This window comes from Mixophyes fleayi, chromosome 8 (genome assembly GCF_038048845.1).
Source record: "Mixophyes fleayi isolate aMixFle1 chromosome 8, aMixFle1.hap1, whole genome shotgun sequence".
NCBI lineage: Eukaryota > Metazoa > Chordata > Amphibia > Anura > Limnodynastidae > Mixophyes > Mixophyes fleayi.
This window is the reverse complement of record NC_134409.1, coordinates 48,452,487-48,468,819: the sequence shown is the minus strand read 5'-3', so window position 1 is coordinate 48,468,819 and position 16,333 is coordinate 48,452,487. Positions and strand designations below refer to the sequence as shown.

At 39.2% G+C, this 16,333-nt stretch overlaps 2 protein-coding genes across 3 annotated transcripts in view; one reads left to right on the top strand and one right to left on the bottom strand.

Annotated features, from left to right (window-relative positions):
* SLC35A3 (solute carrier family 35 member A3) overlaps positions 1-8,901 on the bottom strand; it is a 36,032-nt gene extending 27,131 nt beyond the window's left edge. The window contains exons 1-2 of the mRNA XM_075182529.1: positions 8,812-8,901; positions 6,150-6,245 (exon numbers count right to left, since the gene is read on the bottom strand). The gene's annotated coding sequence lies outside the window, so the exon portion shown is untranslated. The remainder of the gene's footprint in view (positions 1-6,149; positions 6,246-8,811) is intronic.
* Positions 1-16,333, top strand: part of DBT (dihydrolipoamide branched chain transacylase E2) — a 269,271-nt gene that overhangs the window by 180,468 nt on the left and 72,470 nt on the right. The gene's annotated exons all lie outside the window — the stretch shown is intronic.

The following is a 16,333-nucleotide window of genomic DNA, read 5'->3' as shown; positions in this document are numbered from 1 at the left end:
CATGTAACTAGACTACAGAAGCGTAGAATTGCATCAGACAATGACACGCTTGCGCCAAAATTGGACATATCTGTCACTCCTCTCCAAGTGCAACCGGCTACAAGTCCAGAGTACAATGAATGTTAAATATGAATGCAAGTTGTGCACATGTGCAGCGCGGTAAATTAATGCAATAAGCGTTTTTACAGCCAGAACACTCTAAACTTGAAATTCCGATTGTTCTACTGAAAGCAAATGTTTTGCTGAAAGCCATAAAAGATGAAGTTTAAAATTGATTACTAATATACAGGACACTTTGAAATGGATATATTTTACATGGAACTTTAAGACCGGCCGGGCAAAAGACACCTGATTCTGGTCTCCACCGCACTGCAATGCACTGGCCTGTTGTCAAACAGGAAAATTGTTAGCAACATTGCATGAAGACATTACAGGATTGCCCTGTTTAATACACCTTGTATGTATGCATTAGCTTTACACAGATTAGCTGAAATACTGTGTGCACCAAAAAAGAAACTATCATCATCATCATTTATATAGCGCCACTGATTCCGTAGCGCTGTACAGAGAACTCATTCACATCTGTTCCTGCCCCATTGGAGCTTACAGTTCAAATTCCCTAACATACACACACAAAACTATCATTACATCATTTGAAAACACCACTTTCCCAAAAATGACTGACACGAAAACACTTATCCATTCTCTCATTATCTTCCACCTTGACTACTGCATCCTCTAACTACCAGCCCTTCCACTCACCGTTCTTTCCAGTCTATAATCAGTCCTATAGACCTACCTTCCTCTCTGGCCACTCCACATCCACTGCACCACTCTGCAAATTCTTGCACTGGCTCCCTATTCCCTCCAGAATTCAATTCAAGCTTCTCACTCACCAACTCCTCCCCTTCATACATCTCTGGACTTATTATGAGATACCCTCCCTCTGAGATCTGCCTCGGACCTATGCTGCGCTTACTTTCTAGTAAACACCTCTCACTCTTGCCTTCAAGACTTCTCCTGTGCTGCTCCCCACCCCACTTGAACAGACTCTCCCAACCTTCAATCTCTCAAGTGCTCTCTCAAAACCCACCGCTTGACTATAGTCTATCCTACTGTAAGGAAACAATGGTTGTATCCAGTTAAGCCCTTGAGTGTGGACTACTGTGATTAAATACCTTTTAGCACTTTTGCACCCCCCTCTCCAAATCCCGAGTTTTATATAAAACCCATGCATTTATTATGCATAAGTTCCAACCATGGTTTATGTTAATGATTTATACATTGTGCTGTTAACTTTAATGTTTTCATTAACATCAGGGGAGCAAAAGAGTGATAGTCTGCCAGCAGCATATGTGGGACATTGACGACATGTAATTAACATCTGGTCTCAACTGGCAAGGTGGATGGTGCTATGTTATTGCCACATTCTGGCTTGGTGTCTATGTTAAAGATAGTGTGGAAATGTGCCAATAATATTAATTTGTTAAATTACAGATTATATATTTGTTATATTTTACTGCTGTTATACATGGTTTTTGTAATGATTGTCTCAGGAAGAGAGCCCTGGGTTGATGGATACATGTGTTGGCCTGATTTAGCCTAATGGGTCGAACGGGTCCCCCAGTCTTCACTAAGAACCACCGCAAGGCAGGATGGACGTTTGTGGCCGGGAACACACAGGTCGAGGCCCTCTGATCAGTCACTAGGCGTAACACAGCAGAGAGAAGTGAAATCTGAAAGCAGATCAGCAAGCCAAGGACTGGTACACCAGCAGTAGCGAGGTACAAAATCAGTATGCAGAAGTCGTCCAACAACAGGCCGGGATCTGGTACAAAGGCAATAGTGCAGCACAAAATCAGGATCCAAGAGAGAGTGGTCAAAACAAGCAAGGACTGGTACACAAGGGGTTAACAGGCATAAGCACTATCCAAGAAGGAATCACAAGGGAAGCCAAGGTCAGCAGCAATACAGCATAACAGGGAGTCAGTCTGGGTATGAATACATGTTACTCTAACACAGCTGCAGTGTCACAGTCAGCTTTACATACTCTGCAGGTTTGAACATGCCGCCTCCCAGCCACAATCATGTGACCACCCAAACCAGGAAGTGCTGACCTCTACACAGAGGTAATCAGCAGTACAGGAGTGTGGAGCAGGTAAGTTTTATGAAAGTTTTTAACCCCAGAAGAAGAAATTAACCGCATGCTCATAGAGGCCTTGTTCATTTGCCCAGTGTAACCCAATTCTGATTGGTTGGCTCAGTGCAGCCTACCCTCTCTCCTATATTGGCCACCCTTCTAAAAAAAACAACAACCGCTAGGATTGGAACAGTACTTCAAGTGCTTATTTGAATTTATGGCAGTGGTGGAGACTGGTTTAAGATCTATATAAAGAACACATGTTGCCGTATGGTGGTGTGCCACCCTGTACTCTTAGGTGTTCACAAACTAGATGTCAAGACTGGTGAGGGGTTATGACGCCAGCTGGACCGACTGGAGAATCAGAGAAGTACTGAAGGACTGAGAGGATGGCATGTCTTCTTCTACAAGTGAACCTGTGTATTCGCCAAAAGCAGAGTTACAGTGAATCAGGATAGGTACCTTGAGGGCAGTGAAAGAGAGAAGCCACCACAGCACTGAAGCAAGTCCAGATCGGGTACCCACCGGTGGCCATTAATAGACTGGTATTGTGCCGTACGTGTATGTCTGATATGTTACGGCTACATTCACTGCTGTATGACTTGAAGGTAGCCCAGTGAGCGCAAACTTGGTGTGGGAGTCTTTGACTGTTACTGACGGGCATACTCCACGCTGGTTGACCAGGGCAAGACAGCCATAGAGTACCCAGTGTGGTAACACCTACCACCACTTAATACTATCCCTCTGCATGTTCTACCAGCTTCAGACCCATCTGTGTACCACTAGCACCTATTGTCTCAGCATTGTCCTCTTCCTATATAAAGACTGTAAGGTCTCTCTCTCATCTACCCTTTGTCACCCTCATCTGTACTTGTGTGTTGTAATTTTATTTGTGATTGCATTTTGTAGGATTTGTAACTAACTGCCCATTGTTGCAGATTTTTGCGAACAAATAAAACAATGATGGTTACAGCCAGCAACAGTGTAAACCCAAGTATGTAGCCATCATCGTTCATTGACATTTATAAATATATATTCAAGAATGAACATAGTTGAATGACGTGCTCGCAAGGGTTTATGCAATGAAGAAAAAGCTTTGTTTTATCATCTTAGTCATACTCAGTGACTTTCGTCAAGGTGACCTTGAGAAAAGAAAATGTGTCTGAAAATGATTAAATCTTCATTGCATGAACACGCTGCAGTTTTATTAAATTCCAAGTTGCAACTTTTTTTTACCCTAATGTCATCTACTTTGCACTGATGAAAGTACTGTTAGACTGGGTACACACTACAGAAAATGACTGTAATGAGATATCTGTATTGATTTTACCAGTGACTGAAAGCATGTAAATGCATGTGTACACACCTACACAATTTACCTATAAATCTGTAATCTCCATCTCTCTACTGTGACTGCACACTATAGAGATCTGCCTACACTGCTGGTCAAGAGTACATACACACTACCCCATTTGCCAGATATCGTTCCATCACTGATAGTGATTTTTAGGAAGTTTATAAAACCAAATCCACAGGTACAATAAAACATGATCGTGGAAGCGTACACACTCTTGCAATATCTGATCTACACAATAATTGCAGGAATTTTCTGTAGTCTGTACCCAGCTCTACTGTGTTGGTCAACAGGGTCACCCAGATAACCAAATGTAAGCAATGTATGGTGACCAAAAGCATTATCTATGAAATGATGAAAGTGTTCCCAATTTCCTTACCAGCAGGAATACTATGAACATCAAGAAAAGTTTTAAAAAGTAAGGCATCACCTTAAAAGGACAAATAACATTACAATGCATTTTTAAAAAATGCTGTTTAGTTTTATATAATCACCACAATGTATTTTACTAGAAGAAAAACCTACAGGTACAAGAAAAGAAGATGGCTGCCTAAAAGGAAGGTCTGCCAACCCCGTCTCCAGTCAGCTACTTCAGCTACCATTTGAGCTATTAACCAACACACCAACCAACACACACACACACACACACACACACCAACACACACCAACACACACCACCACACACCACCACACACACACACACAAACCCTGGCATTGACTTTATACCACAGAGTACCTCGAGTCCAGAGCAAGGCAGTAATGGCGATTTGCTTTCTATGCCTACCACATGCACAGGAAGCATTGTTACAGGGCACAAATTATAGTGTATGTGTGAGGGGGTGATAATTTACCACCCATTAGTATTCTGCATTCTCCCAGCAATGTTCTGCACAGCAGCACTAGGATCTTGGGACTGCAGCAACTGTTCTAAGCTGGGACAAAGTCTCATTACAGGTGGACCTGAACAATACAGCGCTCTACCAGTTATAGGCTTAAGGTAGGACTTATCCCCCACATTATACTCAGGGTAGGGTTTTTATATGGGCCCATGGTAGACATTCATAGAAAACTAGGTTTGGGTCTGGCTCACACCCTTTAACTCACAGTATTGCTTGTTGTGTCTTGTTAGACCTCTGTCCATTCACAAGCTATTTTCGATCGTGCCTATTTCATAGCAGGGAACAAAGGGTATTTGCCATGACAGACAGCTGCAGGTGTCATCAAGGTGCAGATACTCAATGCGTAAGTAATCAATGGGAGTTTACTCTGGTTTGGGCTATAGCAGTGGATTTCAAACTTTCTCACTTCGAGGCACCCTTAGGGTCTCAAAAATGTTTTCAAGGCCCCCCTAAGCCAAAATGATTACCAAGTAATCCCCTGCCTTGCTTACCACCGGCCCTGGCCGCGGCACCCCTGTGAGATCGCCGTGGCACACAGCTTGGGAACCACTGGGCTATAGTGTAATAACTCTCTGGTCAATATGTAAGCTCAGATGTGGGACCTGCAACATGAGGATTTAGAAAACTACACACCAAGAAATAATTTTAAACTTTAGGACATTCCCGAGGGAAATGTATTTCAAAGCACTACTGTCATCCAACCACGTATATTATAGCTGCACTATTATCATGTTAAGAAACCTCTCCTGAAAGTGTCCATGGATGTCACATCCTCATTAGATTATGTGATCCCCAAAAATGTATATCTGAGACTAGCCCTTTCCAAATTGCAGAAGAGACAAGACTCAAAAACGATGAATGAGAATCTCAGGTTAAAAATGTATTCAATACGAACTGGACCTTTTCTTTAAATTATTACGGGCGTGGTGGAAAAATAAGCTGGGGCGGTTTGCGCATGAAGACAAACTTCTCATGATCAGGTTAGAAACTCGGCAACTGAAACTCTCAAGCATTAAATATATATTTACCCAACTCAGAGCAACAACTTTTGCATATGAATTCCACACGGTCAAAATCAACATTGCAAAGAAAACGACTTTGCGGGAACCCTAAACAAGTTAAAAATGGTTGGTTGCAGTCACAATGCTGTAGAATTTTCAGAGTTTGTAATAGAAGTATTGAGGTCCCTTCCTCTGCCTGCAGATTATGAGAAGGATTTTGTCTCCAAATCTTTCCAGTACAGTAAAAATGCCTGGTATTCATCATCATCACCATTTATTCTTCTCTCACAGTGCATTTATATTGGAGAATAAAACGGATTTATACTGAAGACACAATATATGCTTTTGACTGCACAAATTTAGTTTTTTTGAGGAGAGCACCCCTTTTATTGAAATCCTTGTCTTATTTATATTTTTTCTATTCTAATCAATTTCATTGTGGTTTGAGAAACTTCTCAGATGAAAATACACCATTGTTTAATTTAAACACAGATTATTTTTTTTAAAAGCTCAGGCTTATTATGCTCAGGTAAACACAACCACTATCAATTTATAAATTCACAAAGTTTAATATATGTACACCAGGGATGTCCAACCAGTCCCAGACGAAGTGCAAAAAAATATCTATAGATACCATAAAGAGCCAACTTTACCCTTTATATACATATAATTTGCAATATCTTGCTAAGCAGAAAAGAAAATATCCAACATTGCTGAAATGTTCATAATAATCACCAAATCTGCACAGTCCTTACCTTGCTGCTGTGTCCAGCGGAGGAGGGTTGAAATGGCTACTTTAGTCTCTTCACAGTAGCTCACTCTGCTACTGCATTGAAAATCGATGGAGGGAACTGTTGAAGTGAAAGAATAAAAGAAAAAATAAATAAATAAATAAAAAAAAGTCAGAAATGGGCAACATGCCCCTCAGACCTATTCACATGCCCCTTACATACTCATCAGATCTTCCCACATGTCATCAAATCTCTCCACATGCCCACCAGACCTCCACACATCCAATCAGATGTCACCAGATGCCCCTTACATGCCCATCAGCATCCCCACATGCCACTTACAGGACATCAGACCTCCCCACATGCCACACCAGACTACCTCATATGCCCCTACTAGGCCATCAGACCTCCCCACATGCCACATCAGACTACCTCATATGCCCCTACTATGCCATTAGACCCAACAACATGCCACATCAGACTACCTCATATGCCCCTACTGTGCCATCAGACCTCACCACATTTCATTAAATCTAACAAGCCTCCTTCCTTGACTGGATTGCCTGACACCGTGACCTCCCGCTGTTGTGCAGAGGAGGTCACATGACCAGATAGTTGGGCAGGCTGGGGACCAAGCTGCCCGTGCCAGTACCCGGAACTCCCGGTAACTGGCACGTGCCAATACCCGGAACTCCCGGTAACCGGCACGGAGCAGATCTTGCTCTTGGCACAGAGACGCATTTTAATGTGCAAAGAGCAGCAAATTGGACATTTTAAAACTTCTCACTGGTTTTTTTAATCATAGGTGAGCATTTCTTAGCTTAAAATTATTCTTTTCATCTACAATAGAAAACGTACACTATATATTTATATTTTATCCTGAGATTATCCTGCCAACTCCTACATACACGGCAGTTTTCACAAGTCAATGGATAATTGAGGTAAAACCCGTGTTTACCTGGTTGCAGAGTTGATCTTTCATTTGATTATTTAAGTACTATTTGTCTAACTGTACAAATACATTTTTGTACATTTTTTTTTTTGGAGGAGGGGAGGGTGTCTGTGAAACAAATATTGGCGTGGCAAATTTCAAGGCATGATACCGAATTGTAATGTGTATGGTCAAATTCTACACTCCAGAATGAACTAAAATTTCCAGAATGGGTAATAACTTGGGTGGCAGCTGTTACAGAAACCTGTAATAGGTTGGCTAAAAGTCTGGAGAAATATACATTTCAGAAAAACTTAGGAGTACTGAATGTTACTATATTAGGTTTTTACTTTCACCACAGAACAGTCAGAAAGATGATGAAAAAAAAATTATCTAAAAAAATAAATAAAAAAAAATGCATACTCTTAGCTTTGTATAACGCGAGACCCTTTGCTCTGAAGCTCAGTTCACGGTCAGGTCTGTGAGGTAAACCAGCCTGCATTCATAAAAAAATGCAGCTTCTCCAGTTACTGCAATAAAATACTTCCTGCTCTGAGCTTCTAAAATCACACATCTTAATACACTTACAAACATCACCTCACCAAAGTACAATTGTTTACCACAGTATTTACTTCTACAAACAGATTCTCAGAAGTTATATTATTGCCAATTATTCATGGTTTTACAGTTTAATGCCAATATTCTCATCAATGGACTAAAGTAAAAAACAAAAATAAAAAAACACATACATGTGATTTAAAAACAGTAACTTTTCACTTCTCATGGGATCCTTGCTCACTATGATTCTAACGTTTTTTTAAACTCAATAAACCTGTGCGCTTTGGCAGAGACAGAGCTATAGTTGGATAATGAAAGTCAGATACAGAGTCCACTTTTACTGGCACCAAACTACAAGATATACACAAAGCAGTGGCCTCATTCTGGCACTCATAAACCAGCCTGTACAGCAAAGGCAGTAACTTCAATAAAACTACTATATATATGCCACATATATAAACAAATCACCACTTTGCAATGGACTTTGCAATCAGTTACTTTCCTTCTGAAATACAGCATAAAATAAACAATATAGTAAATAATCACATTACCATGAAACTACCACAGCGATCCAATGACATTGTTTACAGTTTACCATGATAATCTTATGCCACTTCTCAAATAAGTAAGAATACATATTGGGGGCATTGAGTAAGCACTGTAACTGGCTGCAGGAGCTGTACACAAGTTACACATGCACTGTATGTGTATATGCAGTATATGCAAAGTAACAAGCACTGTACATGTATATACAGTATATGCAAAGTAACAAGCACTGTACATGTATATACAGTATATGCAAAGTAACAAGCACTGTACATGTATATACAGTATATGCAAAGTAACAAGCACTGTACATGTATATACAGTATATGCAAAGCAACAAGCACTGTACATGTATATACAGTATATGCAAAGCAGCATTCATAAACATGAGTGGGTTAATCAATGTATTCACACATTCAGATAAGCATACATCCTGTTCTCATTCGTTTCCCTTAGACTGAGAGTTGTGTGAGAGATGACTGAATGAACACAAATGTATAAATAAGAGATATAAGAATAAAAGAACCAGAGTTGGGTGGCTGATAGGACAAGGGATACTGCACACATACTAGAAGTGGGCATACTGTGACTGACACACAGGACAGGTACTTGGATTAGCAGGATTACACTATAGACATAACATATACTCACTCAGTAGCTGTGACACTCAGCTCTCTGTGATACCCTGACACATACACATAACACTTCCGGGATCCGGCCCCGCCCCCTTCCCAATGGCTATAGACAGAACTCTGCCTGCACTGAACAAGCCCCGCCCACCACGGATGTAACTCGGCCCTGCTCATTAAGGTGATTGTTGGAGGAGGGTGGTGGTTCTATCAGTCATCTATTCGTCCCTTATCAGTCTGCAGAAGGCGCACCTGGGTCACGTGTCTGCTGGAGGCCGGTGGTAATTACATTTACTGGAGGGCTATAAAAATTCGCTTGAGACTAAACTAGAGCAGATGTGACTATCTGATCAGTATCTTTTTTTCTGTTTGAATTTTATCAAGACTAGATAACTTAGTGCAAAGAATGCACAGTGTATAGAGACGTGGAGCTATGCAAATAAAGGGTTTGTTTCACGTTTGCAACACAGACATTAATTAAATATGCTGTATACAAAGGTATGCTGTATACATTTCTATTAACAGTGTTAATCGAAGTTCTAAAACAGCTGAAAATAAACAGGGGCAAAACAAGTGATCAAAACATTAAGGTACGCAAAATGAATGTATTGTGCATTACTTTAAAACGCACATAAACAGGTATACAGCACTCCATAGTCCATACGGGTCTAGGTCTGCTCTGAGTGACAATACACTGCAGGATACGTCCAATACATATTTGGAATATAAAGTCCCAGATCAATGCACAGGAAATTATCACTTGTTAATAATATAGTCATTAATGAAAAATCATTTTAAAAAAACTTTTAATTTTTACATGTTTTTTCCCCATTAAATACATGTATCAGGGTGTTATTACAATCTACTGTACATAAAATGCATTTTACAGTTGTTCTTGACTGCATACACATATTTTAGCATGCATGCGTGACTGTGGGCACTATGACTCAACACCTGAACTGTAGCTGGTGCAAGTTATTTTTTTTTATTATTTTTTTATTGAAAGCCAGGGAACAGTGCTTTTGTGGCCTAATAAACGGAAAAAAGTGCAAAACTTAAAAAACGTGTACTAGGGTGCGGTCCAAAAAAGGATAGGCCCTAGTCCCGACCCCCGGATCCTAATGGACCCTTAGGGGGCAAGGGTCTTCAGACTCCCCTTCGCTGCAAGGCTAGGGGGTTCCCTTTGGTCCTGGGATCCACAGAGGCTTCACCCAGGGCTCGACAACTATCTCACCCCCGGAAGGATGATTCAACGATGGGGTTCAGGGGGGCAGGAACCAAAAGGGGACACAGCCCAAAAGGGCCTACCCGCACCCTTAAAAATCTGTGAAGCAATCAAACGTGAAAGTAACAAACAAGAAGTGTCATAAATAGTTAAATAAAATAGTGCTGAGTGGTTACGGCCCCCGCCTCATCGCTGGGCTATTATAAAAAATTTCTCTCCCAGCCATAAGGCCGGGGCAAAGAATAAAAAGGCGGTGCGTATATTGAAAGTGGTATAACGTGCTCGGTGCCAACATAATCACATGATATCTATTTTAAGATGCTGCTGACCTGTGATTTTTTTTGGCACCCCTGGATCGCCACTCCGGGGGCACATTAATCCCAGGCTTTCAACGCAGCTCACCCGGCCCCAGGCCAGAGGACCAAGTGCAGCTCTGCCACAACTGCACTTGATCTTGGCCAAAAGGCCGAGAAGCGATGCTGGTGCAAATTATACGGCAGAAATTGACGTACCTTAAAGATGCCCAAAGCTTGAATCGGATGCTGCTGCATGTGACTGAGCTTAGCACGTCCTTTACTGTATATTGACTACTTGCATACGCCCATTCCCCTCCCCGTTCCGCCCTGTTTGCATTTTATCAGACTTAGATAACTTAATCAAAGAATTCACAGTGTATAAAGAGATGTGGAGTTTTGCAAATAAAGGGTGTGTTTCAAGTTTACTGCACAGACACTAAATATGCTGTATACAAAGGGACATTTTATAGGTATACTGTATAAATATGTTAACCGTGATAAATCTACATTCAATAAACCCTGAAAATAAACCAAATTAGACTGAGTTGCAAGGGAAATAAGGGAGCAAAACATTAAGGGCCTGATTCATTAAAGCATGCAAACGTATTGTGCAGTTTTTTTAAAATGCATGACAGACTATACACTGCAGGATACGTGGAATAAGTCACAGGAGAACGCACACAGAAAAAAAGTCAATTATTTTCACCTGTTAATATAGTTTTTAATAAAAAATCATTATAAAAAGCTTCTTTTTATTCATGTTTTTCGCCATGAAATACATTTATCAGGATGTTCACTGTCTGCTGTACGTAAAATGCATTTTTACAGTTGCTCTTGATTGCAAACACATGTTCTAGCATGGATACGTGACCGTCATCACTATCACTTACACCTGACTTGTAACTAGTGCTAGTGATACCACAGAAAAATATGTACTTTAAAGGTGCCCAAAGCTTGAATCAGACGCTGCTGTGTGTGTTGGAGCTTGATACGCACGTACTATACATTAACTACGTGCATTTGCCCATTTCCTTCCCCCATTCCACCCATGGCATTGTAGCCTGTCTTAATTGTCAGAGGTGAAATAAACTTTCGCTCTGGCCTATAGTTAGTTTCTGGACATGCAAAGTGCAGTTTAACTGATAATACGGCAAATATCAGCATTTACGTTTCTTAATCAATCAGGCCTCAACAGACTAAGGGATTAGGGATAAAAAAATAAAGATCTTTATTACATTTTGAAATATTAACGATTGTTTTATTAAAATTATTACACAACTACAAAACAAGGCTGAAATTCAAAGTATGTTTATGTGTATGTCTAAAAGTATGTCATGGGGTACAAATAAAGTATATATTATTTCAAAAATACTACAATTATATGATAATTAAAAAATAAGTGCCCTCATGGTTATACATAATTATTTGCTTTGCATTTTTATAAATAAAGAAAACTTCTTAGAATTTGAAATACCATTAATTGAATCAAATACCGGTACTGACCCTACAAAAAAAAATAGCTACTGGTTTTCTTTTTTTTTTCAATTGACAATACTTGGTATATTTAGAAGCTGTGCTAGGTACAAAACGGTAAGTTTATCAAAACTATGTTCAAAACCAATAGAGCATTCTACAATTCAATGACAATATAATCACAAAACAGTAGATTCAATAGAACAATAGTGAGATTATCTTTCGTTTACTTTTTGGAAGTCGGGTGTGGTGTCTCAGTTTTCAATACTAGGTTGAACATCACCTAGTGATAACATTAACCTCTTTAAACGGAAATGAATGAATTTCAAATGCGTGTTTAGTTTGTATATAATGTACTACTATGTATATATAAAAGTTGTGTACAAAGACTTCTGGGGGGGGGGGGTGCTCTCAAGATTCTAGTAATAACAATATGTGTGGCAAAACATGATAGGAATACATAATAAGTATTTCTATTCTGTTTTATAGGCATATAATCTTATTTAACATACACATATAACATTTCTATATATTAAGGATGCAAATACTGAAATCATGCTTGTTTTTTCAATGCATGCAAAACGTGTTGGCTCTATTAGTTATTATACTATTGTAAGTCGGCTTTTACTTACATTTCACACTTTTAAATCTATGTTTAAAAAAATAAGTATAAAATAAAATGTACTTACTGTTAATAGATTGTGCTGTACTGTGCTTCACGAAGATCCAAGTATCTCTGTGCACTCTCCTCCATGGTGCTTGTGGTCTGAGGTGCGCTATGGTATATTCATTACTGCACATGCCCGAACAGTCAACAGTACATGCTCAAATGAAAGGCATCCTCCATTGCTTTCTGCAGCTCAGGTAAGAGAGCTGTGTTAATTCTTCAGTCTACAAAACTAATTGGGCCAGGACACCTTTGCAGGGACAGCAATTTCTCAGGGGAGCTGCCCTGGATTAAACTTTTTGATAAATAAAAACAAAAGATCATTTCTTATAGTTGTGATAGGCAACGATATAATAATCAGGGCCAAAGTGTGGGCATTAATGAATAGGAGCCCTAGAAACAAAACAAATATTCAATGGACTCTTGGCACAGCTTAACCATTGTAGATCTGAACTTACCTTGCAATAGACAACCAGACTATTTACCTTAACTAGACAAAGATATTTTGAATATGGTAACAAAACTCAAAGACTATTAGCCAGACCTTATATATTCCCTATTATATTAATAAAGATGGAACCAGGAAATATTAAACTCAAGATATGAAAAAAGCTTTTGTGCCTTCTATTCAGAAATGTATAAAATAATCACCCCCCACGAGCACTCGGCTTTCCACACCAAAGAGGAATTTTATACAACAAAACCCGCTTCCAAAACTATTACCAGTGGCTGCCACAGCACTGGATACACCTTTACTGTGCAAAAATTGTAAAACGCTATAAATACTACTCCCTCAAACAAAAGCCCAGGGTTTGATAGATTGCCAATTTTATTTTACAAAACATTCTAACGTACTCTCCCTGTTCTCTTTTTAACAACAATTAGTTGATAAAGATAAACATTTTCCTGACTATGGATTAAAAGTATATATTACAATTATACTTAAATTGGCAAGTACTGAGCCCAATGTAGTAGACCGACTTTACACCTTAATGTGGATATGCAAATCTTTGCCAAAATGATAGCTAATAGATTGAAAGCATACTTACCCGCACCAATTCTCTCAGATCAGGTTGGATTTGTTCCAAGAGGAGAGGTTGGGAATGACCAATATGATTTGATCAGATATCTGTGATATTAAAATAGGCCACTAATCCTGCTATCTTTGACCTGCTATACAAACCCCACTATCTCATTACCAAACCTCATTAAATTGTTCTCCGTTTAAAGTGGCAGTAACTTGATATAAAGTGTCAGGGGCTAAGATCCTCAAAGTCCCTAATAACCTCTTTCAGAATAATTCTGAAAAACATTCAAACAGATCTAATGAGACCTTCCATACATAAAATGATTTTACAGCCTTGTATATTATATGTATTACAATCTATTTCAATAGACACTTTCACATTTTTTTAAATCACTTCATGTGCACTAATTTTATCTAGGTAAATAAACACCCTAGACTACAAATGGAGATGTTAATAAAACCCATTGATTGTGGAGGACTTGGAGTAAAAGCCATGTCACATCACAGACATACCCTTTGCTGACTTTCTGTGCTCTGTGGGAGTGAAATGTAGATGGGACCATATCCTTGGGGGTAAGTTTCTTCTATGTATCCCAAAGTCTTGCCCAAAAGAAAGAAACTAATACATTTTATTACTGTCTATATGGTATATATTCTCAGATAGACTGCATAAGGCCTTTCCAGCAGTTAACAACCGATGTTGTAGATCCAGAAAGGCAAAGAATGCTTTTTATATTTGTTTTGGACTTGTTCCATATCACTCAATACTGGACAAGGGTTCGCTGAGATTATGGGGAGTAACATGGAAAGCAAAGCAGGCTTAATGGTACTACATGTGAGTCCTGATTCACTCTACCTATAATTTTTTTTTCCCTGATACCTCCTAAATGTTGCTAAGTCATTGGCACTCTAACATCTCATCTAGCTTAATGATTCCAACTGGTAAAAGAAATTATACTTATGTAAAATATAACACAAAATCAATTATAGAATATATATGAAGATAAATGAGCCAGCTGGGAAGACTAATTCTGGGTACACACTACAGGATCCTCAGCTGATCATCCGGCCAACCACATGATAAACGATCTTTCAGACCTATATCGCATGAGTGTGTACACTTCAATGATGAACGATTATCGTTTCAAAACACATTGTATTGTTTAATTTGATTTTTAAACCGGACTTAATATCTCATTCAACGATGGAACAATGTTGCTCCAATTCTGCAGTGTGTAAGTGTGTATGCACTCACAGCCGGCAGTGTCCATAGATCTCTGTGGAATGTGCAGAGTCACAATCTTTTTAACCAATGGTTATGACAGACCACTGATCTGAAAGTAAATCTTGTAAAACGTTTTATGCTGATTAGGGCTTTTTTTTTTTTTTTTTTCAGTCGTTAGTTAAAATCATTAACTATATTGCATTGGGAGAAATTTAATTTCATTTTTTATTGTACTAGTTATGCTTTTGTTGTATATGTTGTTATGTGTACACTGTGCGTGTAGTTATTTTACTATTTCCACTCAATACATTTTCTAATGAAAGAATTGTGTCTGTGTTTTTCTTACTGTAACAATAACTATATATTTATGTGGAAAAGAAATGTCCTTACAGTGGGCATATCTCATAAAGTGAATATATATTATGCAGGAAGAACTGTATTCAATGCACAGAGAGAGAGAGAGGGATGCAGCACTTTTCATTGTAGTTATTTTGTTTGGTTGTACAATTCAGTTTCTCTAAAGTAAATTAGATGTACAATGGAACCATACTTGCGTAATACCTGCCATCAATACCAATTGCAAAATCAGGACAATTTAGGCCAATCTCCATTCCGTTCAAAACATGCTCAGTTTGCAGAGATTATTCCCCGATTAGCCCAAACACCTTCCCTAGTTGGCTCTGCCCATTTGACCAACACAAACTGCGTATTCTGTGGAGTTTTGGACAGGTGACAGGTTTTCGTCCATGTGGGGATTCTGGCATAAGCAATAGTAGCTGGGAGGAGAATGTTAAAATTATGCATGTCTTTTCCCTGTCTGTGCTTGCTCCTCGATATAAATGTGGTGAGGTGTACATAGCAACTAGAGCAGAGCAAGAGTCTAGCTTTAATAAAACATAGCATCCCACTGATCATTATCAGAATGGCCTTCTTGGAAAAAAAATAGCAGCCGGGTATGGTCCAGCAACACTTAGCACCTCAAATTCCTCAGCCAGCATACGTGCCATGGAGCCCAGTTTGGATTTTTGGTTCCATCAAAGTACAAGTGCAGGCCACCAGGCATGTTCACAAGAGGAGAGCAGGAGCCTTGAGAGCGGATTGCCCACAACTCACTCAACTTCAGGCCACAACTCACCACCTGGCCCCATAGTAGCCGCATAGGCTTCCATGGTGGCTATTACGCATCTGCTACCCACCTATCGTGTGGGCAGATGGGAGTCAAGCAGTCTAAATACAGCCTTGCCTCTCTTATTTAGTCAGATATAAACAAGAAAATCCAAGTCTCCATTAATTGCATTGACAATGATAAATTATTGCAACACTATGGACAGTGTTGAAGATTTATGTTATTCTCTGTGTCAACACTATCCATGGCATTGGAATGCTTTGATAATGTAAGTAGTAGTTTACATGCATGACACTAGCTTTAAAAATTCTAGTAAGTGCATGTAATTTAATGCTTTTTGGCAGTTCTAAACATCCTGATTACCACATATGTTATATGTAAAGTTATATATGTAATGTTTACTGTTTTGCATATAAAAGTGGAATTTCCATTGAGAAAGATAAAGGTATGGTCTAATAGTAGATTACAGAAATTAAATGTGACAACTACAGTTCAATGCCAAAAA